The sequence below is a fragment of the Equus przewalskii genome, chromosome 23 (assembly GCF_037783145.1).
Source record: "Equus przewalskii isolate Varuska chromosome 23, EquPr2, whole genome shotgun sequence".
Classification (NCBI taxonomy): domain Eukaryota; kingdom Metazoa; phylum Chordata; class Mammalia; order Perissodactyla; family Equidae; genus Equus; species Equus przewalskii.
Genome location: NC_091853.1, coordinates 12,845,271 through 12,870,779, shown reverse-complemented (window position 1 = coordinate 12,870,779; position 25,509 = coordinate 12,845,271). Strand labels below are relative to the sequence as shown.

General features: G+C 48.4%; 1 long non-coding RNA gene across 1 annotated transcript; it reads left to right on the top strand.

The window, feature by feature from the left end:
- The first annotated feature begins 209 nt into the window (after nucleotides 1-209).
- LOC139078995 (uncharacterized) lies at nucleotides 210-5,469 on the top strand. Its single transcript, XR_011532242.1, has 3 exons — nucleotides 210-462; nucleotides 2,345-2,474; nucleotides 5,078-5,469. It is a non-coding gene; the product is annotated as an uncharacterized lncRNA (long non-coding RNA).
- The last annotated feature ends 20,040 nt before the right edge of the window (nucleotides 5,470-25,509 follow it).

Below are 25,509 nucleotides of genomic sequence, written 5' to 3'. Positions count from 1 at the left end.
TTCGATCAGAGAGCCCGCACAGGGCAACCACTCCCCTCCACTGACCTTTAACAAACCCAAAGGGCAAAGTCCTCTGGAGAGACAGCTCTGTGGGAACAGATTTAGGGTTCTTGTGACACTGAGACTAATATAGTGGTGATACCAGGACAGGAACTAGTGCAGGGTGGAAATCCAGAAGGAAGAGCCATGCGCAGAGGGACTTTCTGGGCCACACACACCCTGCAGTCTTCCTGGAAGCGGCCTGGTGTTTCTATGCCTCTTGCCCCGATTCGCAGTCGTCCTTTTGCCCCTCCCATCACATGATTCAGTAGAAGCATCATGGTTTTGGAGGCAGACTGCTCTGGGTTCCCCTCCAGCTCTACCAACGAGTGCTGGAAACCAAGATTTACCGAGTGCCTGCCCTGTCGGACACTGTGCTTTCAGGTCGTTGGCTTCTCCAGACTCAGAAGAATTAATACTCAGGTAGGGATCATTAATACCCATTTCACAGGGGAGAACACTAAGGCTTGGGGAGGTTAGCAGCTTGCTCCAGATCACCTGGGTAGTCAGTAATAGCATGGGGATCTAAACTCAGGTTGCCAAGTCAGTGCTTTCTTTCTTGGAGCACCCTACCTCCCAGCGTGGGCCTCACCGGTTCACTTCCGTCCACTCTGAGCACCTCTTCATCTCTCAAGATGCTCATCTTTTGAGGCCTCAGTGACTTGCTTCCTGTCCTCGTAACCCACTCCAGAGCCTGGATTGAGCCTGGTCTGTCCATCTCCTCCATGGTACCCTCTCTCATTTTTCCTCTTGACTGTTCGGTGCCTGGCCTGTGGGAAGGACCCAGAAAAGTGTGGTGGTCTCTGTGGCCACTAGCGCCCCGGAATTCTCCAGCCAGCCCTGTGAGGAGACATGCCAGGCGTGGGGGCAGCAGAGACCTTGCTCCACTCTGCCCACACAAGACCTCACCTCCCGGAGTCTCTTCAATTCGAGAGGTCTCCTTCCCGAGAGACTTCTTCTAGGTCCAAATGCCTGATTAGGGGAAAGGAACCATAAGCCATGATCAGGTTGACATAAACTTACTTGGAATGGGACAGTAGACTGGCACTTTAATTTATATGACATTTGTATTATTAACATAACCTTACCACAGCATTAAAGGAATTTAAAGAGAAAACACTCTGATAGGTCATCCTCCCTACTCCTCTTACACAATTGTTTCATTCATCTGTGCCTCTTTCTAATCTTTAGCCAGAGAAGTACACATTTTTTTACTTAGTTCTAATCACAGTGTTTATAAACAACTTTGTGTTCTGCTTATTTTACTTAGAACCAGCTTATAAACATGTTTCCATACTCTCATCTTCACTTTGGTCCATTCCAACATCTGTGGAGTCTTCTATCACATGTTTTGTGGCATGGTTAAATTGTTCCCCAATAGTTGAAGATTGAGGTTCATGTTATAAATAAGTGTGTGATGGACATCTTGTCCATACGTTTCTTTGGGAGGGGCAGAGAGGCCAGGATGTTGTGTGTGGCAGTGGGATTGGAAAGCGTGGGTGGGATGGGAGGAAGCAAAAGTGGGAAAGATCAACTTTTCCCTCAGTTTTGTCTGCACCAGCCAAGCTCACAAAACAGGCTTCCCAGCCACCATCCTACAGGCAACCGAGTCATGGGCGTCACTAGCGATTTCTGTACTGTTTCTGGCTCTGAAAACTTGGCCCTGTTCCCTGCCTACATTTGTAAAACTTGACCATGATGAAAAGACCGCACCTTGGAACCCTATTTATTTAGAGTTGATGGGTGCAGAAGAGAATGTATATCTGTGTGAGCGTTGGGGTGGGGACGGAATGTACCAAACACAGTAACGGATAGCTAGCTTGGAGCTATTGCAAAAGTCCCAGTGCTGGATGCTAAATGCTTCATGTGCATGATCTGACTGCATCCTCTCAACAGTGAGGTAGGTATTTGACAGATGAGGACCGAAGGCTCAGGAAGGATGGGCACCCTCTCTAGGTGCTAGAGGATGGTAATCACAAGGTTCTAATCCATGGCTGTCAGATTGACATCACTCGCAAAGCCTGGTGAGTAAGGAAGTCTTAACACAGCGAAGCTGTCATTGCCAAACAACCTCAGGAAGCAGCTGGCAATTTGGGGCCGACCCTAGCCCGTACCCCAACTCAGGCAGGAAGAGGAGCTGGGGTGGCAGGGACATGACAAGGTGATAATGAAGCAACCTTATGAAGTAACGAGGCAAAGCACTAAGTCTACTTGGGTTTTCCTCTAAACATCCAAGAAGAATTTCTCAATCCTCCCAATTGTAGTTGTCATTTTTAATGTACATGTTGTGCCTCCCTCTGTGCAGGAAATTACTGGAGGCCAGGATCTGGGTCACATTCTACTTCAGTCTCGAGAGTTGGTGAGGTCCCCAACACCGTGGGCTGGAAGCAATGGAGGCCAAGCTCAGCTTCGAAGGATGGGTGAGACCCCAGGAGGTATAAAGAAATGGGAAGGGCCGCCCAGGCAGAGGAGATGGCAGAAGCTGAGGCCGGGAGATGGGAATGAGCAGGGAGTGTGTGGCATGAGTCAGGGGCCAGTGAGGAAACAGAACTCACCAGGTTGGGTTCATGTTGGGGAAAGGTGAGAAATTAGGCTAGAAACAGAGACTCTGGACTAGCTGTTAGCCTGGGAAGAAATCCTTCTCCAGGCCTGACTGTCTCTGGCTCAGAGTAAAGAACAGTGATGAGAGTGAGGGGGTTGTTTACATTTGGCAATTTCTTATAATCAGGAAAGAGGAAAAGAATAACCCAATACTCGATTAGGTAAACAACTGAGATCCAAGTTGCCATGTCCTGAGTGAAAACAGGCTGCCTAGCACCTGTCTCGATTCAAACAACACTCCCAGATGAGCACAGACCTGCAGATGGTTCCTGGAAAGATGCAGTGTCCTTTCTGAGGGTGGGGCCCAGCCACCACCTTGGCCAAGACTGAGTCCTGGGGGCAGCTGATGCTCAGGCCAGACGCTCCCCACAGCACCAACAGGATGGCTGCTTGGGAGGTGGGAGAAGGCCCTTTCCCTGCAAACTCTCCTCTGTTCCTCACCCCTACAGTTCCTCCAGAGGTTCCAGAGCCTCCCAGGAAAACCTGGGGAGGTAGAGACCATCTTCTGGAATGACTACGGCTTGCTCCAAAAGCCTCTGTCACCTTGGTTCCGGTCTCTACCACCCTAACCTTGTTCTCTACAGCTGGCAATGGGGAGATGTAATCAGCCCTTCTCTGGGTCCCAACCTCTTGGGCTGTTTGCTAATTTTGGTTGAAACTGTGGTGTTAAGTAGAAACATCAGGGATTCCTGGCAAGGACTCTGACAAAATGAGAATTAGAAAAACAGAAGAGTCTCCAAGTCTTCCCAAGCCGTGTAAGCAAACAACTCAGGCTGTTGATGGCCCCAGGAGAATACCCCTTGGCAACAGACAGCCCCCAACCACCTGCCTTTAGCTTGGGAAACTTTCTCTTCCTGTGGTTCATGGTAGAAAATCTGACCCATATGTCCAACTCACCGTTGGACGTTTCCATCAGAATGGAAACGCCTCAGACTCAACTGGTCAAAGCCAAACTCTCCTCAGGCCCCTCACAGCTCTGTATTTCCACTTTGTTCTCTCTCTCACTCAACAGCTGGTATCGCCAACCCCCCGGAGACCAGAACCAGACACTGGACTCTTCTGTTCAGACACTAAATTATCCCCAACTCCCATGGCTTCCTTGGTTCAAGGCTCTTGTTCTGAACAGTTGCAACTGACTCTGTAGCCATCTTTCTACCTCTATCCTGCCCATTCTCAAAACCATCCTTGCCCCAGCTACCAGGGGAATCCATCCAATATATAAAGTTGGTTATGTGCCCCGACCACACTCCCTTGGAACATACAATGGAGAAAACAGTTGAAAACTGAATCGTTGCAAGGTAGCATGCCTCTGTGGGTGAGGTGGTGGCACCGTTTCTGTCGTGGGGAAACAAATCTCTGTCCTGCTCCCTTCCCTTTCCAGGAAGGGGTGGGGAGAATAGGTGAGAGATGAATTTATGGCTTATTGTTTAGGACAGCACAAAGAAAGACAGTGGCCACTGAAGGCTCATACTGTGAGAAAAGTAGGTGGAAGCTACAAGGCACATTGTCTTGAGTCGGAAAGAGTAGTGTGAACACATTACCTTCAAAATAAACATTTTCTGTCTCTGTTACCACCGAGGCAGTACTCTTGCCCCATTCCCCGCTGTCCCCACCACGGTCACATGTACCCCAATCTGCTGGACTGTGGTCTCTAATATCGTTTTCCACTAACAGGAATGGAGATTCCATGGGGGACAGCTGATTCCATGACTTAAGGCAGGAAAAAAATCAGGATGGGTCTGGAACATCTTGTTGCCAGAAAGGAAGAATGCTCCCAAGACTGTTGGGGCAGTGCTACAAGGACGAAAGAGCCAAACCGAGGGGCTCCCAGGCCAAGGCCCTGACAGTGTGGGCATTAATTACAACAGGTTGAGCCAGAGGAGGAATGTGGTTCATTACAACACTCAAAAAACGTTAAAGCGAACAGAGAAGTGGTTGGAGATGAAAAGGGGAGCGAACATAAGGAATATGTTAATTTGTATCGACTTTAGTAAGTAGGGCATTTCACATAAACAGGTCTTTTGTTTCTTCTATTAATTATGTATCTGTCTATCAAGGATAGATACGTGCTTGTTTCCATCTGTGAAAGCAGGAACGAACAAATGCAGGGGACTCTGAATTAGCCCATTTCTTTGGGAAAACTTAGGCACTGTTTCAGGACAGGGCTTCTCAGCCCTGGGGTCACACAGGACAATTGAGGAAAGCAGGGTCCCCTAGAGTTCCTAGTGGTCCTAGGAAGGAGCAGTAACTTCACAGACTCGGTGCCTCCTCTCTTAGGGGATGCAACTTCTAAATGGCCCCTATATTTTATAACACAACACCAGCAAGGAGACACACACTTTTAATAACGCTAACGGATCAGGTCAATCCATCATGATGACAGGACGATGAATTACGCAATGCCGGCCAAGCAAGATGTGACTTCATCTCGTTTCAGGGGGAAAATTCAATACTGGAAAACCGAAAAATCTTCTCGAAAGGTATGGACTTAAAAAGTCTTGCTGAAGTAACAAATAAAGTTGAATTACAAAAAGGAAGCTCCCTCCGTTGATTTCTTCTCCTTGGACTTTGCAACCCAGGCGCACATCCTGACCCAGAACCAAGACTTCAACCACCCAGACTTTGCAACTCCAGAAGTTTGAGGTGGTTCTTTCGTCTTCTTTTGGTCTGGTAGGATTGTTAATATCCGTGGGTAGGTAAAAATAGTATTTGGTAAAATTACTGAAATCCTAGGAAGGTGTCAAAATTGGCACCCCAGGAAGGTGTGGAATTTAAGAGAAGAAACAAAGTCAAACCCACAGTATTAATACTTTTATAACAGGTTTTGATGTGAGGGTATTAAATAGCTTTGGAATTGTGATATTGTGTATATTTAATACATTTAGAGTTTTTAAGAGGATCTGCCATGTTAAATTTGTGAATTAAATTAAATGTTTGGAGGTGTTCCTCTAAGTTTGCAGTCAATGTTAAGTGTTTGTGAAAATCCAGTTTGCTAAATTCATGACTTTTTAAAAACAGACTTTATTTTTTAGAACAGTTATAGGTTCACAGCAAAATGGAGCATAAAGTAGAGAGTTCCCATATACCCTACCCCCCACCCCCACACAGCCTCCAATGTTATCAACGTCACTCCCCAGAGTGGTCCATTTGTTATAACTGATGAAGCTACATTGTCTCATCACAATCACCCAAAGTGGTGGTTTACGTTAGGGTTCACTCTCGGTGCTGCACAGTCTATGGGTTTTAACAAACGTATAATGACATGTATCCATCATTATGGTGTCATTTAGCGTATTTTCACTGCCCTAAAAATCCTCTGTGGCTCTGCCTATTTGCCCTTCCCTTACCATCTCGCCCCTGGCAACCGCTGATCTTTTTATTGTCTTCATAGTTTTGCCTTTTCCAGAATGTCAGATGGTTAGAATCACACAGAGCGTAGCCCTTTCGGTTTGGCTCCTTTCATTTAACAATGTGCTTTTAAGTTTCCTCCATGTCTTTGAAGGGCTTGATAGCTCATTTATTTTTATTGCTGAATAATATTCCACTGTCTAGATGACCACAGTTCCTTTACCCCCGTTCACCTACTGAAGGACACCTTGGTTGCTTCCACGTCTTGACAATTATAAATAAAGCTGCTATAAGTATCTGTGTGCAGGTTTCTGTGTGGACATAAGTTTTCAGATCTTCTGAGTAGATCCAAGGAGCACACCTGCTGGATCATTGGCTGAGAGTGTGTTTAGTTTTGTAAGAAACCGCCAAACTGTCTTCCAAGGTGGCCGTGCCATTTTGCGTTCCCACCAGCGATGAGTGAGCGTTCCTGGTGCTCCACATCCTCACCAGCATTCAGTGCTGTCAGTGTTCTGGATTTTGGCCATTCTAATAGGTGTGTTGTGATATCTCATTGTTATTTACAATGAATTTTTGAGTTATTAGCCATGTTAGTAGTGTGTGAATATTTAGAGGAATGCTAATAGTTTAAGGAGTGATGATTGTCATAAATTCCTAAATAGTAGCTGGTATTCCTCTCCGTTCCCAGAGGCTCTTCAGACCTGAACTAACCATCAGTGGCCCTGAATATGCACCGAACAGTGCAGGCCTGGGTGACGGGTGGCTAGAAAGGGCCAAACTGCTCTCTGTGATAGACAGAAAGATTTAGGGGGGAGTGTCAAGGGCAGAGGGAGGCAGGAGAGAACGGGACAAAGCAATATTGCAGGAGACCAAAGCCCAGGAGGGTGGAAATGGCCAAGGAAAATTTAAGAATATTCTTAATATTCCAGAATATTAAGTTTAATATTCTGGGTGATGATGTAGTTAGAATTGCTGTTATAGGAACATTGTCTGTTTCCACAGGTTGGCTATACTATGTGAGCGTGTGCAAGTGGTTTTTGTGGAACTCCAGAAAGTGTGACTGAGCTCCAGGCTTGTGTCACGAGGGGTAGAGAGAAGGGACAGCTGTGGGCAGGGAGGAGTGAGTGAGACTGAGAGCCTGTGACAGCAGTCTGAAGTGGAATTAGTGCGGCCCCCTCCCCGAGGACCGCAGAGGAATTCTGCAGCAGGGAATGGGGAAGGGTAGGGGTTACATGTCACATGTGATGCAGTAGTGTGTTGGAACCAGCCTTTACTAGCTCACAAACTGTTAACTTTTCAGGAATTTCTGTGTGTTGGTTGGTAAACCATCGGGACGTTGAAATCTGCCGTGGTGGGGTGGCACGGAAATTGGCACAAATGTTACAAATCAGCAACTCCCTCAACCCTGGCCACAACTGCGTGTTAAACATTCACTGCCACACCATGCACGTGAAGCCATTTCTGATCTGGCTCCGGGCCTCTCTCCAGGCTCAGCTCCTGTCACTTCCTGCTTCTCTCACACCAGAAATGCCAAAGGATTCACAGTTCCTGTCTCCTGGCCTCTGCAAATGCTGACCCCTTTCCTCGGCTCCTTTCCATCTTTCAAGATTCAACTCCCATGTTGCCTCCTTTATCCCGTGGGGTCCTCCCCTTGGCGCCCCGCTCCCATCCTCTCCCTGCAGCTCCAGGCCCTTGAGATGGGCCTGTGGATTCATTTCGTGTCTGAGTCAGGCGATCCTGGTGTGGGGCGGGGCCTCTCCAAGCTCCTGCAGACTGATCTCCCAGGGTGGGTTTTGTGCTTTAAGGACAGTTCTGGTGGGACCAGTCGGAAGGTGATGCCGTCTTTGAAATGAGAGGGAAAATTCTGCAGAGCTTCCTGGATGAGGTGAGGTGGGGTGAGGCACAGCAAGAGCAGAGACAGCGAATGAAAGAGGAGACCCCCTCACGGGTGCTGAGGCCTGGAGCCTCCCTCTGCCTGGCAGTAGCTCTGGCCTGTGGTCCACCTTGGTTGGGGAGCGAGGAACCCATCCCGCAGCGGGAACTGGTCCCGAGGCCTCTGGGATGGCTCCAAGATGTCAACACACAAGACCAGGCCTCAGCCGCCTGCTGTCTGTGCCGCTGCTCCCAGCCAGAGCCTCTTTCCAACCCCGCGGACTTGTCAGCAGGACTGGAAATGGTGACTTGAACAAAAACTTTAAACTGCAGGGAAAATTTTCAGGGCTACAGAGAGAAGAGCTGCTCTCGAGAAGGGTCTCCCTACCCCAGGGATGACGCTGTCTCAGGTGTTCAAAACTTGCTCCTGCCCTCAACTCCATCGGTTCTTGTTGGAGAAAAGGGTGGTAGAAGATGAACAGAAAAACAGGGGAAGATGCCAGCCGCGTGGGCCCCTGGACAGCTCTGCCTGCCTTCTGGATGGCGGCAATGAGGGGGACGGGCAGTCGGACAGCAAGCTGGGGCTGGCAGAGAATGTTCCCTGACGCTGTTTCTTACTCTCTCTGTCAAGCACCCCATCACAAGCACTGTTTACTTTAGAATTCTAAATGCCATTTAAAAATTCTTATTGACAATTATTGTGAAGTACACAAGCCAGTCTTCCTGACAGAGGTAGGACGCTGTTTCCATCCCCACCAGGAGACTGCTTAGAACGAAGTGGAAGGCTGGGAGCCAAGGTGGGCAAGTCACCCCCGCCCAGGACAGCCAGAAGTCCTGCCCAGGTGCCTGTGCCCACCACAGGCCTCCTGGTTGGGCGGGGCACTTCAGCTGCCTAACCTCTCTGGTTTTAGATTTTCCTCAGAATGGCCAAGATTTCTTTTCCTGGAAAGCCGAGAGTCTGTTTTTCCTGAACCTCTGGTGCCCATGCAAGCCGACCATCGCCGATATCACCACTGCTTCCCTGGGAACCACTCCAGGGTGGTTGACTTGGGAGCCGCAGACACTCTTTTGCTCAAAAGCATCCGTATCTGAGCCAGGTGTGCCTGCCAGAGAGGAGAGCTCTGGGAACGTGAAGTGCCTTAGCGGGTTTGCTCTGGGGGCTGAAAGCAATGAAATGCTTTTGTAGGATCATGTCAGCCCCTCCTTGTTCTTGTCGTTCTGGCCTGAGAGACTCAAGCCTCACGTATTTCCTTGTGTCTTCCCCCTCCCCCCACTTGTGACTCAAGTAGGTCACGGCCCTGCTACCGTCACCTTCACCTTCACCTAAGGAAAAACAATGGAATTCCGTTTATGACTTGTGGACATGGTGTCAGCCCTTGGTGCTGTCTCTTCCTCTTGACATAGGTCACAACCCTGCACACAGCTGCTAGGCACTTCCTGTGGGCAGCAATTGTGCTAAGCAATGAATAAGCACCATCTCGTGTAATCGTCTCCAGTCTTGTGAGGAAGGGAAGCACCATTATCTTCACCATTCTCCAGGTGAGACTCAGAAAGTTAGGAAGCTGGTGGCCTAGTTTGTAAGTGGTGGAGCCAGGATTTGAACTCAGATCTTTCCGACTCGGGGGTATAATACTGCCTTCCTGTGACCAGCAGATGCAATCTGATTCTGAAGTTCAGGTCTGACTTGGACTAGTCTTTGGATGATAGACAAACCTTACAATACCAGTCTCCTCTTGAGAAAGAAGGAAAATGCCATCCCTGGAACATTTCTATCAGCTCATATCAAAAGGTTAAAGTTAGTGCAAAGTTTACCAGCTACTGACAAACGCTGAAGTTCTGCTTGTTTTCTCTCTGCAACCTGTGTTTTCCCATCTCCACTCACCTGGGAAGTAGTACATTGACTCATCTGAAATTGATGTTATTATAGGTAAAACCAGTAAAAATATCAGCCATGTCATGTGATTCACGCTAATACCAGCCATTGCAACCTGCAAAGCCTGCACTATCTTTACTGCCCTGTCTCCCCCCACTCCAGCCAACAGTCCTTCTCGTCCACATTTTGCCCTCACTTCAAGGTTCAGTTCAAATGACGCCACCTCTTCCGAGAAGACTTTGCTGAATTCCCATCTGGAAAGCATCTCTCTTAGCCTTTCACAGCACCTTGTTCGCGTTTCTAGTCATCGTTTTCCAGGAATTCTGGTTATTTTTCTATATGTGTACATGCTTTTGTGCTGATGAAGGAACCACGTCTAATTTATCCCTATCAGACTGGCTCTTAGCATATCTGGCACATGGGAGGTGCCTGTTAAGAGTTTGTTGAGCTCCACTATGTGGCTTCCTGATCCTTGTAGGGACAGGGTCTGTCCCAGGGCCCCACACTAGAGCTGGAGGAGAATCTGGGTAGGGAGTGAGGGGGTGGTGGGAGGAGGTGGCCTCCCACTCCTGACCCCACAAATTCCCCACGCTACCCCTGCACTCTCCTGGGAGGAGGATGGTGAAGACGCGCCTCTGGCCCTGCTTGGGCGGAGAGGGGCCCAGGAGCCCTCTCTGGGTCAGGCTGAACCCAAGGATCAAGTGAGGATGACTCTGGAGGCACCAGAGACAAGGCTCTCTTAATGTCATTCTACCTCAGAGAAACTTCTCCCAAATCCGTTTGGATTGGCAGAGCCGTGAGCCGTGATTTCGGTCATTGCCTTGCGTAAGGTCTTAGGATGTGGTCTGCTGGCCAGTGAGTCAGAAGGCAGGTGGCTCTGCGCTTTCCCCCACTGATTGCGTTCTGGAAAGAAGCCTCTGGCAGCCCTTCCCTCCCAGGCGGGGGAAAGTGGATGGGATTAGTGAATCTGTACTTCCTCCAGAGAGGTGGAATCCGCACCTGCTGGATCTGCTTTCTCTCTAGAAACTGTCAATTCTCGAAGACTGGCCTACCTTTGAGGGGCTCATCTTAGGCCCAACAGAGCTGCGGCTTTCACTTCACATCTCCTGGTTCCCTCCCCCGCCCCCAGACCTCTTCTGAAAGCATGACTGGAAAGTGAAGGAGGCAGGATTTTAAATGGCTGACCATCTCCATTTCTTTGTGGGCAACCGCCCAGTGCAGACTCTGGATCCGGGCTGGTGGAGCCAGCATGCGGAAGAAGTGAGGCGACGGGGAAGAGCACAGGCTGAGGGGCCGGGCTCCTGGGTGTTCCATGCCCCAGCTGCAGGCTCTGGGCAGCAGGACCCCCCCAGATCCCTCTGCACCTCACTGTCACCACTGGCAAATGAGGAGAGAGACTCCCCTCCTGTCCACGGACCTTGCCCCCAGGATAAATGAGAATGCAGGTGGTGCAGGTGGTGCTTTTGAAGACCATTTAGGGGCACAAAAGCCAACCCCAAACACATATAAAAGTACCTTGAAAAATCATAAAGAGCTGTCTATGCGTAAGGGATCGATATTGTCCATTTGTTCCTTGACTCATTGATTGAACGCCTGGGAAATGCGAGGCCATGTGAGCGGTGCTGGGACACAAAGGTGAGGGTTCCTAATCTCAAGGACATCAGACAGCAGTGGGGGAGACAGACAGACAGACAAAAATGATAACCAACGCTAGACGAAGACACAGGCTCATGGGAGTGTGAAAGAGATTGGGTGTTGAGGAGCCGGGAAAGTGAAGACTCCTGGAGAAGGAGGCCCCAGAGAATCTTGAGTGGCAGCAATTTACTGCAGGAAAATGGTTAGGGTGGGGAGGGAAGGGCCTCCAAGCACGGGAGCAGCACAAGCAAAGGCTCTGAGTCAGAGAGACAATGGCACCTTTGGGGACCTGCAACTGGTGTACATGGCGAGCGGGAAGGGGCAGGGTGAGTGGCTATGAAGGTGGGCAGGTCGGGTTATGCAAGGTCTTGTGGGCCAGGCATGGATCTGGGAGTGAGCTCTGGAAATAAGAGGATGTCACTGAAAGTTTTAAGCAGGTGAGTGACAAGAGCAGGTGTGGGGTATAGGGTAGACCCCTGTAGCAGCAATGTGCCTGGCTGCCTAGAGGACCCCCCCCCCCCGCCCCCACACAGCATCCTCCAGGGCAGAGAGCCGGTGAGGACACAGCTCCATCATCATGGAAGCAAGACAATGGGAGACCCAAAGTAAGGTAGCAGGAAGGGGGCCTGTGTGGATGGAAGCAGAGAAATGGAAGAAGTACTAAGGAAACTGAGTGTAGAGACTTTGTAAGTAACTGGCTGAATGGAGTTAGGGAAGGTAGGAGGCGGGATGGCCACTGGGTGAGGGCAGCCAGTGAGGATCTGGTGCCATTTTCGGAACTGGGGATGCAGGAGGAAATGAGGGTAGGGAAGAAGATGAGGAGTTCTGTTTAGGGTATCCTGAGCTTCTTTCCTTTTAAGTGGGAAATAGCTTTTCCCCCCTTTATACGAATAATTTGTTTCATTGCAATTTGCTTTGCTACGAAAAAAAAAAAAAATCAGGACACAGAAAAGTAGATAAGGGAATAAAAATTCCTCTTAATTCTGTTACTCAGAGATAGTCAGTTGACATATTGGTGCATGTTCTTTCAAATCTATTTTTTTAAGTATATAATTTTTAAAAACATAATTAGGAATAGAGTATAAAACTGTTTTTAAAACTTTTTTGGTGAGGAAGATTGTCACTGAACTAACATCTGTGCTAGCCTTCGTCTGTTTTATATGTGGGATGCCACCACAGCATGGCTTGATGAGCTGTGTGTAGGTCCGTGCCCAGGATCTGAACCTGCAAGCCCAGGGCTGCCAAAGCAGTCGATGTGAACTTAATCACTCAGCCACCAGCTGGTCCCTGTTTTTAAAACTTTTGATGCTCAGCCGTAACCCAGATCAATATAACCAGAATTGCTGGGGTCGGGGACCAGGCATCAGTGTCTTTTAAAGCTTCCTAGATGATTCTAATGTGCAGCCAGCATTGAGAACCAGTGCCCCCGAGACAAGACAGTACAAGACAGGAGAGGACAGCCAGCCGATTCCACGCTGTTCTGAAGGCTCCAGGAAGAACCCCAAATCCACGTGATAAGGGGAGTCAGTGACCATAAGGCATTTAGGCTTCTACCTAATGGAATCAGACCAAATCATGATTCAAAGAACTGAGGAAAAGACAGTATTTTTAGATAATCTGTTCAAACCCTCTGGCTGCTTTGCCGTGGGTGACGGATGGTGGGGAGCCACTTCAGTGGTCGAATTAATACATGAAAACCTCAAGACTCGGGCTCCACAGCAGGTCATCAGGACTGAGGATGTCGTCAGTCACGGAGCAAGGTTAACTTTGGGACCTAGCAAGGAAAGGGATTCTGAGCTCCTGGAACGGGCACTCACCTCCGCAGAGAAAGAGGAGAAGTTGAGGAGGGGAAAGAGTGCCTCCGACTCACATGAGAGCTTCGAGTCCAAGAATTGTAAACATGCGCAGGCTGCCAAATCTCACTCTAAATATATTCCAATGACCTCATGTTTTCATATGCAGTGGAATAAAAAGAGGTATTTTTATTCATCTTGGATGACAGCACCTCGAGCTTTTATGGGAGCGTCGAGAAGTATGAGTTTAGCCGAGAGCTGCAGTCAATATTTCAACCATTTAAAGCCATCGGAACAGGCCCATTAAAGGCACGGAAGGACAATTATTCGTCTTCTTGCAATCAGACCCTCAAATGTATTCCCAAATGTCAGCAGCAAACCCCCCGCCCCCCGGGGAGGGGGTCTCCGATCGAAGACCCTCTGAGGAGAGCCAAGGCAGGCTTGGGAGGGAGTGGCGCGTGTTCTGAGGCGATTAACGTTTCGGTTTTGGCCTCTGCATCTGAATGGGCTTCATCTGTTACTCGTTTTCTCTTTGGCCAAAAAGACCACAGCTAATGTCCCAGAGGAGAAGGCTGGAAATTTTTCTGAAAGGCCTTTTAGGTGAAGCCGAGGGAGAGGGCAAATGAAGCTTCACTCCTTTTATGGCCATATCAAGAGAGAGAGAGAGAGAGAGAAAGGGGCAGAGGCAGAGACGGAGACAGAGACAGCGAGCTTGTCTCTTTTCCCGACATCTGTGGAGCCTCAGCTCTAAACTGAGCTGCACAAAGAGTCGACCCTAAAACCAGGGTTCTCTCCGTGAGCCCTGGGGCGACAGGAGCATCCAGCAGCCCTCACCCCCAGGCCTCGCCTCACCCCCGCTGGAGCCTACGCTCCTGCCCGTCTGCGCATAAATCAAGCAGCGGGGTAGCTCTGAAACATGACGAATACCTTGGCTGGCTCCTGCTTGAAAGGACACGGAGTGAGGAGAGGGAGTCTAAAGTAACCATGCCTTGGCTGGAAGGGCGGCCAGAATTTAGTGTTCCTGGAGCTGCCCCAGCTGCTCAGACGGGAGCTGCCAGGAGCATCTTCCCTGGGGCAGCCCCAGCACTCCTGCTCGGGGGTGGGGGGGCCCTGGTGTCTGTCAGGAGCATTATTCAGAAATTCTTGGACACTCCCGAGTCCTCACTGTGAGCACGGAGACAGGGCCTGGGGAGGCTTGGTCTCAGCTGGAGGTAAAGCCCAAGATTTGAATGCTGCCGTCTTCACAGGGAGTTCTCCCCGAGGTGGTGTGTGTGATGCGCGTGTGCGAGTGTGCGCATGTGTGTGTGCACCCCGGGCGGGAGGCAGGACAGGCCGCCAGCCCCTCTGAGGATACAGGTCCAGGTGTCTCCAGCCCTCAGGCCTGGGGGCTGGCTCAGTGCTGGAGGGCTAGGGTCTCCCTCTCTCTATGTCCTAGTTTCACCAGCTTCCCCAGCTCCCTGTGTCCCTGGCCCCCTTGGTTCACTTTCAGTGGGTCAGGACACTGCTGGAAGGACCCTCGTAGAGCCTGCTCTACCTTCCCCACCAGGGACCACCCAGAGCTAAAGCTGGGGGTCCCGGACGTCCCTCTCCTGACGTCTCTGTCTGCCGGGCCCTAAGGCCTGCCACAGGCCACTGCAGGCGGCTCCTGAGTGTCCAAGCTCTTCTGCCAGGCAACGCGGTCCTGACCACACAGGACTGCTTCGGGCTTCAGAAGGCTGCAGTCGAGAGGTTCTTTCTGTTTTGTTCTGATCTTGAAGGTCAGGAAGAGGTGGTTCCAATTGCACAGCCCAGAGAGTCCAGGCACTTGCATCCAGGGGAGGCCCTCCGAGATGCTCCCTTAGAGCAGAGTTCTGCCGGGGATCTGGCCTCAGCTGTGACAGGCTCATGAGTGCACGAGTATCAGCAGGACTGCCTCCCTGAAACCGTTAATAACGTTAAAATATTCACTCCTCTCTCCAAACCTCCTCCACACTTAAAAGCATTTTTTATGGAAGTATTTTTTGCGTTTTCTTAAGGAAAGAAGGACTGTGGGACCCTCAAAGCAAGAAGACACATGTTACCACCCCCCTCCCCTCTATTCTGCCAAAGCCCGCTGCTGACCGCAGGGGCAGTCCTGGCTCGGAGCTGGCCGGTGGAGCACTTAGCTTTCCTGAGGGCAGGGGCAGATCACCAAGGCGGGCCTGCGTGCAGGGGTTTCCTGTCACCAAAGCCTCACTAATGCAAATCCATTTTTCATTAGGAGAAAATAAAACTCACAAGTGACATCAACTGAAAAATGCTCTTTGAGAGCAAGCTATTTCCATTTAAAGCGAGCACATGACAGCTGGTGACTTTTAATGGAAAGTAGAATTTGCTGGGCTGAATTACTATCAAACCACTTGAGAATTTGTGTTTTTAATTTTCCTTTTTGGAGAAAGGCAGTGCTCTGGAGTCCAGAAGAACAGATGCGGAATGGAAAGGTCTGGTCTGGTCTCTATTGCGGCCTTAAAAGACCCTGGACGGTCCTCAGCAAGATCGTGTTCCAATATCTGGGTACATTAATTTTCTTCACCCTTTACTTGAAGCTCACTTAATAAGCTGGTTCGAAAACCAACGCCTCTGTCCCACCGCGCATTTGGGCTCTATACCAAAACAGCCGTGTGCGTGCTGACAACGCCCCACCATTCCCCTACTTAGTAGGAAATATCTGGTATGAAAGAATCCAGGGGTGTTTGCTATGCACTGAATGTTTGTGTCCTCCCCAAGTCCATATTTTGAAACCCTAACTCCCAACGTGATGGTAGTTGGAGGAACATTCTTTGCGAGGTCATTAGGTTTAGATGAGGGCATGAAATTGGGGCCCCCATGGTGCGATTAGTGTCCCTTTAGGAAGAGCAAGAGACCAGAGCACTTGCTTGTGCCCCCCGCCCTGTCTCTGTCTCCACCAAGTGAGCACACAGCAAGAAGATGCCTGGCTGTGAGCCAGGCAAAGAGCTCTCACCAGGAGCAGAATCTGCTGCTACCTTGATCTGGGACTTTGCAGCCTCTAGAACTCTGAGAAGCAAATATTATGTAGGCCCCCCAGTCTACGGTATGTGGTATGTTGTTACAGCAGCCCAGACTAAGACCGCATTCAAGCAGGCTAGAAGGGGCTCTGTTAGCATGACCTCCAGGGGATGAGCTATCTGTCCGCCTGAGCTGCATCAGATAAGAAAGAAAAACCACATGAGATCAGACTCTGGGCGCAGTCAAGTCTGCTTCAGGCCAATGTGAATTCAGTTCCTCTTTTCCTCCAGGACCTTCTAGCACTTTTAGAATCTATAACACATTTGTTGTCTGTGTGGGCAATAGCATCTCCAGGATTTAGGGACATAGTCAGAAGGTGTCAAGTGTTGAAGGAAGAAGCTAATGGAATCTTCACAATATAATTGAGATTAACTGTCTGCAGATGCAACCTGCCCTAGGGGAGGTTTTGCCAATAACATTGCTTAGGATTTCACGGTTTGCTGCATCAAGGTTAGATAACCCATTTTATTGGAAGGTTAAATTACATGAAGTAATGCCAAAGTAATTCGTAATAAGCCATGTTGTTTGAAGAGAATTAAATGGGCAGGCATGAAAGATCCTGTACAGAGCCTAGAAAAAGAGCGTCAGAGAGTAAAAATCCAGTTAGTGTTTCTCCAGGAGTGTCAAGGGAATGGCAGAGAAGGCATTCCAGACACCCCCCCCAGTCTGAGCCACACACCCCTCAACATCTTTCCCCTGATTCCTGCTTAACAAGCAGTTTTCATGCCCTGTGGTTTGATGCTCTCTTGCAGGTGTATCACGCTAAGGAGGATGTCTTCTTGGAGGCTGACCGCTTTGCCGTTAGGTAATGCCCTTCCTTATCCCTGAACACTTTCCTTGTTTTGAACCTGCTCTGTCTGGAACTAATACAGCTACTCCTGCTTTCTTTTTATTAGTGTTACAAGGTACGTATTTCTCCATCCATTTATTTTTAACCTATATGTGTCTTTATATTTGAAGTGGGCTTCTTATAGACAATATATAGTTGGGTCTTGTTTCTTCTTATCTACTCTGATGATCTGTCTTTCAATGGATGTGTTTAGACCATTGACATTCAAAGTGATTATTGAGGTACTTGGATTCATGTCTGCTGTATTTGTTACTGTTTTCTCTTTGTTGCTGTTGTTCTGTGTTCCTATTTTTGTCTTCCATTCTTCGTCTGCCTTTTGTGGTTTTAACCGAGCATTTTGTATGAATCCATTTGTTCTCCTTTCTTAGCATATTGGTTATACTTCCTTTTTAAATTTTTTTTAGTGGTTGCTCTAGAGTTTGCAATATATGTGTACAACTAATACAAGTTGACTTTCAAATGATCCTATATCACCTCAGGGGGATGTGAGTACCTCATAATAACGAAAGAATCCTAATTCCTCCCACCCATCCCTTGTGTCTCTGTTGTCATTCATTCCCTTATATGGAAGCAAATATACATGTATGATATATACAGGCACACCTTGTTTTATTGCGCTTTATTGCATTTCACGGATGTCATGTGGAGGGCAAGACCCTCCACTAGCAAAAACATTACAGCTCACTGAAGGCCCAGATGAGGGTTAGCATTAGTATTTTTAAATTAAGGTATGGACATTTTTTTCAGACGTAATGCTATTGCACACCTAATAGACTAAAGTATGGTGTAAATACAACTTTTATGTGCACTGGGAAAACAAAACATTCATGTGACTCACTTTATTGCGACATTCAGTTTATTGCGGTGTTCTGGAACTGAACCCACAATATCTCCACGGCATGCTGAGGCAACAGAAGCATACGTAATCAAATACATTGTTGCTATTATTGTTTTGAAGAAACTGCTATCTGTTGATCAGTTAAGAATAAGAAAAATACAAATTTTTTTGTTTTGTAACCTACTTTTTCTCTTTGCTTTTTTAATTGAGGCAACATTGGTTTATAACATTATATAAATTCAGGTGTACATATAATTATATTTTGACTTTGGTAGAGCCTACCTTGCGCTCATCATCAAAGTCTAGTTGCCATCTGTCATTAAAATTTTAATTTTACCTTCACTCATTCCTTCTTTGATGCTCTTCCTTTTTCCTTTCTTTACATAGATCTAAGTTTCTGACCCATGTTATCTTTTTCCTCTCTAAAGAACTTCTTTTAACTTTTCTTGCAAGACAGGTGTACTGGCAACAAATTCTCTCAATTTTTGTTTGAGAACATCTTTATTTCTCTTTCATTCTTGAAGGATAATTTCTCAGGATACAGAATTCTAGGTCGGTGGTTTTTTTCTCTCAACATTTTAAATATTTCACATCACTCTCTTCCTGCTTGCATGGTTTCTGTGGAGAAATCAGATGTCTTTTTTTTTTTTTTTTTTTTTGCTGAGGAAGATTTGCCCTGAGCTAACATCTGTGCCAATCTTCCTCTATTTTCTATGTGGATTTCTGCCACAGCATGGCTGCTGATGAGTGGTGTAGGCGTGTGCTGAGGAACTGAACCCAAGCCACTGAAGTAGAGTGTGCTGAACTTAACCACTAGGTCACTGGGCCAGCCCCAGATGTAATTCTTATCTTTGCTCTTCTATAGGTAAGGTGTTTTTTCCCTCTGGTTTTTTTCAGGATTTTTTATCTTTTATTTTCTGTTATTTGAAAATGACATGCCTAGGTGCAGTTTTTTGACTCTTGTCCTGCTTGGTTTTCTCTGGGCTTCCTGGATCTGCGGTTTGGTGCCTAGCATTAATTTGGGGAAATTCTCAGTCATTATTGTTTCAAATATTTCTTCTGTTCATTTTTCTTTTTCCTCCTTCTGTATTCCCATTATGCATGTGTTATACCTTTTGTAGTTGTCCCACAGATATTGGTATTCTGTTCTATTTTTTTTCATCTCTTTGCTTTTCAGTGTTGGAGGTTTGTACTGAGATATCCTCAAGCTCAGAGATTCTTTCCTCTGCTGTGTCCGGTCTGCTAGTAAGCCCATCAAAGGCATTCTTCATTTCCGTTACAGTGTTTTTCATCTCTAGCATTTCTTTTTGGTTCTTTCTTAGGGTTTCCATCTCTCTGCTTACATTGCCCATCTGTGCTTGCATGCTGTCTGCTTTATCTGTTGGATCTCTCAGCATATGAATCATCCTTGCTTTGAATCTCTGGGCTGATAAGTCCGACATTCCTGCCACGTCTGGTTCTAACGCTTGCTCTGTGCCCTCAAACTGTGTTCACTGCCTTTTGGTGTGCCTTGTAACTTTTTCTCAGTAGCTGGACATGATGTACTAGGTAAAGGGAATTTCTCTCAACAGCCCTTCAGTAACGTGGTGGTGAGGTTTCGAGGAGGGAACGTGCTCTCTGGTCCTGGGATTAGGTCTCAGCCTTTTGGAGAGGCTAAGCCTCTGCACTGTGAATCTCGCAAGAGTTTATCAGTTCTTTCCTCCCCATTGAGGTGGAACAGGATGTCTAGAGTGGGCTGGGTTGGGTATTTCCCTTCCCTCCAGTCAGTTGGGCCCTGATAATGCTCCAGGAGGTCAGGCTCTGGTTAACTAGTTGTCCCTGAGGACAAGCGGTGTTAAGGACAGAGTGTACTGGCTTACATCAGAATGGTTCCTTTCCCCTCCTGCTGCTGGACGCACGCGGGGAGTTTTCTCTGATATACACTGTGGGAACCTGATCAAGCTCCTGGAGGTAAATCTCACAATACGGTGCCCCCACCCATGACTAGGGCCCCCTGGAGCTGTTCACTGTGAGCTGTCCACACTGCACCTCCAGCAATTCCTCAATTACAGTCAGGTTTTCCCACCCGGCACTGGTTCCGGGGTGGTTTCCACTCACGATTCTGCTCTGGAAGCCATGAGCCCCTGTGTTCGCCTGTCTGTCTCTCCAATCCTGAGGGCGGTGGTTTGTCCCTTGTCCTCCCCTCACTCGTGGATCCTAGAAGAGTTGATTTTTTTAGTCTGTTCAACTTTTTACTTATTGTTAGGATGAAGTGGTGACTTCCAAGCTCTTTACATGTGGAACTGGAAACAACAAGCAGTTTTCTAAATGATAATTCAGTTTCTTTGGGGCACAGCACAAAGGGGTGCTCTGGATAAGTAACTGGAAAGGTATGTCTTTCACTGTAAATTAGTTCAGTTGGCATTCTGGTTTTTACATCAGTCTACTGTGAGTTTGGTTGGCAGGATTCCACCCCTTGAGGCTTGGTCAACCTTGTGTGGACTGATTACGTGAGGTTTCTGAAACCTGAAAGTTAAGGGCCAGATCTAGACCAAGGCCTGTACCAAGGCACAGACACCCTTTGAGGCTCCGCTTGATTGGGCAGTCAGCTATGGAACATCATAACCTGGCAACTCCACACCCACAGTTGTCGTGGTTCCCACTTGCTGGTAAGTTACTTTGTATATATAGTATTTTGTCTTTCTTATATATTTCTTCCCCCTCCCCTCCCTTAGATTGAGAGATTTTCTGAAGTAAGATGCTATTTGGGGCTGATTAGAACTTGCAGTGTTTACATTTATTCCCAATTATATAGTTATAGGTAATTATTATAGCAAATCACCATTATGAAAGGACAAACCTCTCAACCATCCTATAACAAAACAAAACAAAAAAATGGAAGAACTTGCAGTCATAGCAACAGCAGCACCAGGCCTACGGTGAGGCCTGGAGTGACACCTGGGAGAAGGAGCATGTGCGGGAAAGAAGGGCTTTGCCAGATGCACAAGATGCGGGGTTTTGGTTGCAACACTGGCTAGATGCATGAGTCTGGGCAAGACCTTTCAACCAAGACTCTACTTTCTCATTTATAATAATGCAAATAACAATTCCTATGTCACGGGGCTGGTGAGAGGATTGCATAACATGACACGTACCGAATGCATGGCGCAGCATCTGGACGTAGAGAGATGGGTGAACGTCAGTCCTCCTCTCCTTCAACGCCCAGGGCACGGCAGCACGGAATGAGTGAAGTCTCTGTGAAGGCTGCTTCCAGTATCCTCAGGACACGACCTCTATAGATGGGGTCCAAAAGCATCCTGGATTCCCATCCCGGCTCTCTGTTATAGCTTAGCTCCAGAACGTTACAGTTTCAACACAAAGGGAGAAGAAAAGTCTGTGTGCAAACGATAGCATAAAATAAGGAACTGTGAAGTCGCGCTTCCCTGTCAGAATGGAACAACTCCTGACCGTTTTGTTAGGGAGTGGCCTCTGTCCAGCTTATCTTATGGGAAGCCCTAGAGAGAGATTGTACTTTAAATGTGCTTGATTGTACCTTCGGCTGGTCGCCAGTGTCTGATGTTTCCCAGAGAAAGAGCAAAGCAGCCACTTTGCACAGCAGACAGGTCTTCACAAACACACACACAGCTCAGGAGGCGTCCGTTCCAGCTGACAAGGAGCAGAACCGTCACCCTGGCAGCTCACGTCTGCTGTGTGGTCGTGGAGCCCCATGCTTTGCATCTTCCATGCATTATCTCATTCAGCCTCACAATAACCCTGGGAAGGAGGACCTGTTTCATACTGACTTTGCAGAGGAGGAAACAGGCTCAGGAGGTTACAGTACGGTTGACAGAAGGGGTCGAGCGAAATGGGCAGTTGAATGCGGAGGGTACTGGGAGCGGAGGCCCCACGTTTTTCCTAGAAAGGGCATCGTGTTGTCACTGAGGGCCAGCCTAGCCCATCGACAGATCAGTTAATCATCATTACCGTGGTTACTGCTTAGCAGAGTGTCCCCCGGTGCGTGGGACATAGGAGCATCCTTGCTTCACAATGCTTCTCGGTCTTCTTTCCCCTGCTCCCACTTTGGGACAGGCTCTCATTCTCTCTCCCTTGGAGCGTCACTGCTTCCTGCCTGTCCTCCCAGCTGCACCCTCCAACTCCTCATCCTGGCAGTTAAAGTCTTGAGCAGTTCGGCTCCAATGTACTTTTCCAACTTTATGTCCTGCCATCACTCTTCCCAGCCTAATTGTATACTTCCAGTTCTTGCTTTCAATTCTCCTCTGCCCCTAAATCCTATCCACATGTCAATCGCACCCTGTCCACCCAGCCTCTGACATCTCTAGGCCACTGTGAGTGCTTCTCCTTCTGAAGATGCACAACTTGCCGGGTCTAGCAGGTGCATGTGGCATTTAAGCAATTCAGGATTATTTGTGCTAACTGCCCTGTGTTTTGTATGTGTAAGGAGGTCAGAAAACTTCAGGGACCAGACACAGCACAACACAAGGCCCATCGGAGGTTCTGGCCCTGCACAGCCATTAGAAAAAAAAAAAATTACATTTGCATGATGACAGCACACAGATTTTTTCAGACACTGTCCTTACCAAGAATAACAAAAAAGGAAGCTGCTGGGTTGTTCTTTCTTTGAGTCACATAAATCACAACATCATTTGCTGAGCTTTTGCGCGGCTAGCTCTGGGCACCAAAATGGCAAGCTACAGCTCTGAAAGCCCGCGTCCACCAGGGTTGAGAACCAGAACAGTCTGAATCCTGGCTCCACCCTGTGCTGAGTGACATAGGCAAATTCTTAACCTCTCTGACTTTTCCTGTTGTGACTTGGGAAGACTTCTCCCTACCTCACAGGGTTGTTATAAGGAATAAGTGAGATATTGTGTATAAAACGAGTAAGATTATAACCAAGGTTTCAGTGATTATATGATGAATCAAATTGCTAAGCTTTTGTGAAAGACATTGGCAACTTAGAATGGTAGCTGTGGGGACGTAGTGAGGAGGCGACAGGACTAGAGTAGGGGCAGGCAGGAGCCCAGCTGCTTAGTCCCCTTTGCCTGGGGTGGGTCTGGGCTCCGGGGCAGGGACTGGGTGAGGGGGAGGTGTTGCCCCCACACAGGGAAGTATGTCCCTTCTTCCCAGCGACCTCCCTCGTCTGACCCCACTGCTGGCTGCCACGCTGCCTGTCTCGTGCGGCTCATTGCTCAGCAGGCCCGCGGCCACCCCCGATTCTTGGTTGCCGCTTCTCAGCTCTCCTGCTTGCACGAGCCCTGGGCCAGAGACCGTCTCCCATTCCCCAGACTCTGGCAGAGAGCAGGAGTTCAGCACATACTCGTTTTTATTGGACATTCCCAAGTACATACTTTCCAAGAATAAAAGAAGAAAGACTTCTTCCTAGACCGACTTGCTCACCAACAAACGGATAATGAAGAGGTTGCAAGGCAGCCACTGGCAGAGGTTCAAGCGGCTGCTTTTCTTGAGCTCCACACAGAGGTGCAGTGGGTTCTGCTTCCCGACAGCAGTTACACAGCTCAGGGCAGATGGAGGAACAGCAAGGCCAGGAGAGGACTTGCTTCGAGCGAGGCTTCGGCTTTGTTTGGCAACTGTTGACCGGATACCATAGCAGCACGCCTTGCCCTGGTGTGGCGTGTGACAGAGGCCTCGTCAGCCAGGCACGGAGAATGGAAACATTTGAGAGCAAAAGCCTAATTATTTTAAGGCACATCAAAACAAAAGCAATGAGAGAAACAATCTGGCTTTAACAGTTTATGAGAAGTCGGCATCTCTGAAGCAGCCGGTGCTGTTAACAAAGGGAGAACAGGGCTCGAAGAGCAGCAGCCGTGGGGTGCACACTGAACTGACGCCTCGAGGCGGCGACGGGTCAGCCTCCCCACTAACTCAAGAGCCAGCAGGGTCCCGTGTCCGGTTTACCCAAGGAAAGGAACAGAACGTCCTGCCGCTCAGGGGCTGGGGCCGAGGCGGCTCAGGGCACTGCAGCCACGGGGGAGGGCACAGACCGGCCTGCGCTCCACCCCCCCTCTGCTTTGGGGGGTTACACGTCAGTGGCCTGTGGCGGTTGCATTTCTGGCCCTCTTAAGAAAAAAGCACACATGGACCTTTAGTACCAGCTGGTTGTACTTTAAAAAACTGATATATCAGGGGAGAGGGGGCACAAGCAGAAATCTTTCACAGAGATTTCTCTATGAAAGTATTTTTTACGACATTATTTCTTACCAGTGCACATAAAGTCTTAAAGGTGGCCTGCCATTTTTCCCTTCCTTGTTTATTGTCCTCTTTCTATCCTTTCTCCTCTTTCTCCCCTATTTCCTTTTATTTCTTTAAAAAAAGAGATTATTATTATACACAGGAAGCTCAGAAGTAAGGCTCTTCTTGGGTTGTGTTAATTCAGCAGGACGAGGAAATCACTAAGGACCCAGGTTCTTTCCATCTTCCCCTTCTGCTCTGAAGACATCTTTGCTTTCAGGCCAGCTTCCCTCTGGGTTGCAAAATGGGAGCCTCAGTTCCAGGCACCACATTACAACACCTAGGTTGGTCAAGAAAATTGGTCAGAAGACTATAGGGAGTGGTGGGCACTATGGTGAGCTGGAGTGAGTGGCCCTGCCTAAGGCATTCAAACACAAAACAATTTTTTCCCTGTTACTCTAAAATATTTTATTTTATTGTTGTGAGAGGGGGGGAAAAGGGAATCATGGATGTTCTGAAATAATTCCTTTGTGAGTAAATACATTGTTACAAACAGTTGAAACAGCTCCAATCCTGCAGAAGTCAGCACTGAGCTGCAAGGAGGATGGGTGATCTGCCTGGGATCAAAGGTGGCTGAAGACGTCCCCAGCCCCAACCCCACTGCCACTCCACAGCGGCTGGGAGCCTTGCTGCTGCCCAGCCACGAGCTCTGCCTCCTCAGCAAGATCCCAAGCTTCCTGTCTTCTCCTTCCCGGCCCTCCTATCACCCAGCACGTGGACCACGCTCCCCGCGGTAGCCCCTCTCGTTCACAGGGATGAAGCTGCACACTCACGGCTTAGGAGGGTCCTCCAGGGCCGCCTTCTAATCCACTTCCTCATTTCCAGTGGTTCTCAAAGTGCGGTCCGCAATCCAGACATCGGTAGCACTTGCGGCCTTGTTAGAAGTGTACGTTTTCAGGCCCCACCCCAGACCTGCTGAATCAGAAACTCTGGAGGTGGGACCTGGCAATCTAAGTCTTAACAAGCCCTCCGGGGGTTCTGGTGCCCTCTAAAGACTGAAAACCACTGTCCGAAGTCTCTGAAAGGTTTAGAGACCAATAATCCAAATATTGGTTGCCAACCCTGGCTATACATTCACATCATCTGGGGAGCTTTAAAAAAATGATTACTGCCTGAACCCTAATGCCCCCGCCCTCCAGTTCTTACATACTTGGTGTGATGTGCACGCTGGCCTCTGGGATTTTTAAAAGTTCCCTCGATGATTCTAAATTGCAGCCAAGGTGGAGAGCCACTGATTTAAATAAATATGAAGGGAGACAACTATCCTGTAAACGATTAAGTAGAAATCCAAAAGGGAGACACATATGACAAAAAATGAAATAAAGCTTAACCTGAAAGGTTAAACGTAGAAATAGAAGCAGGAGGGAAG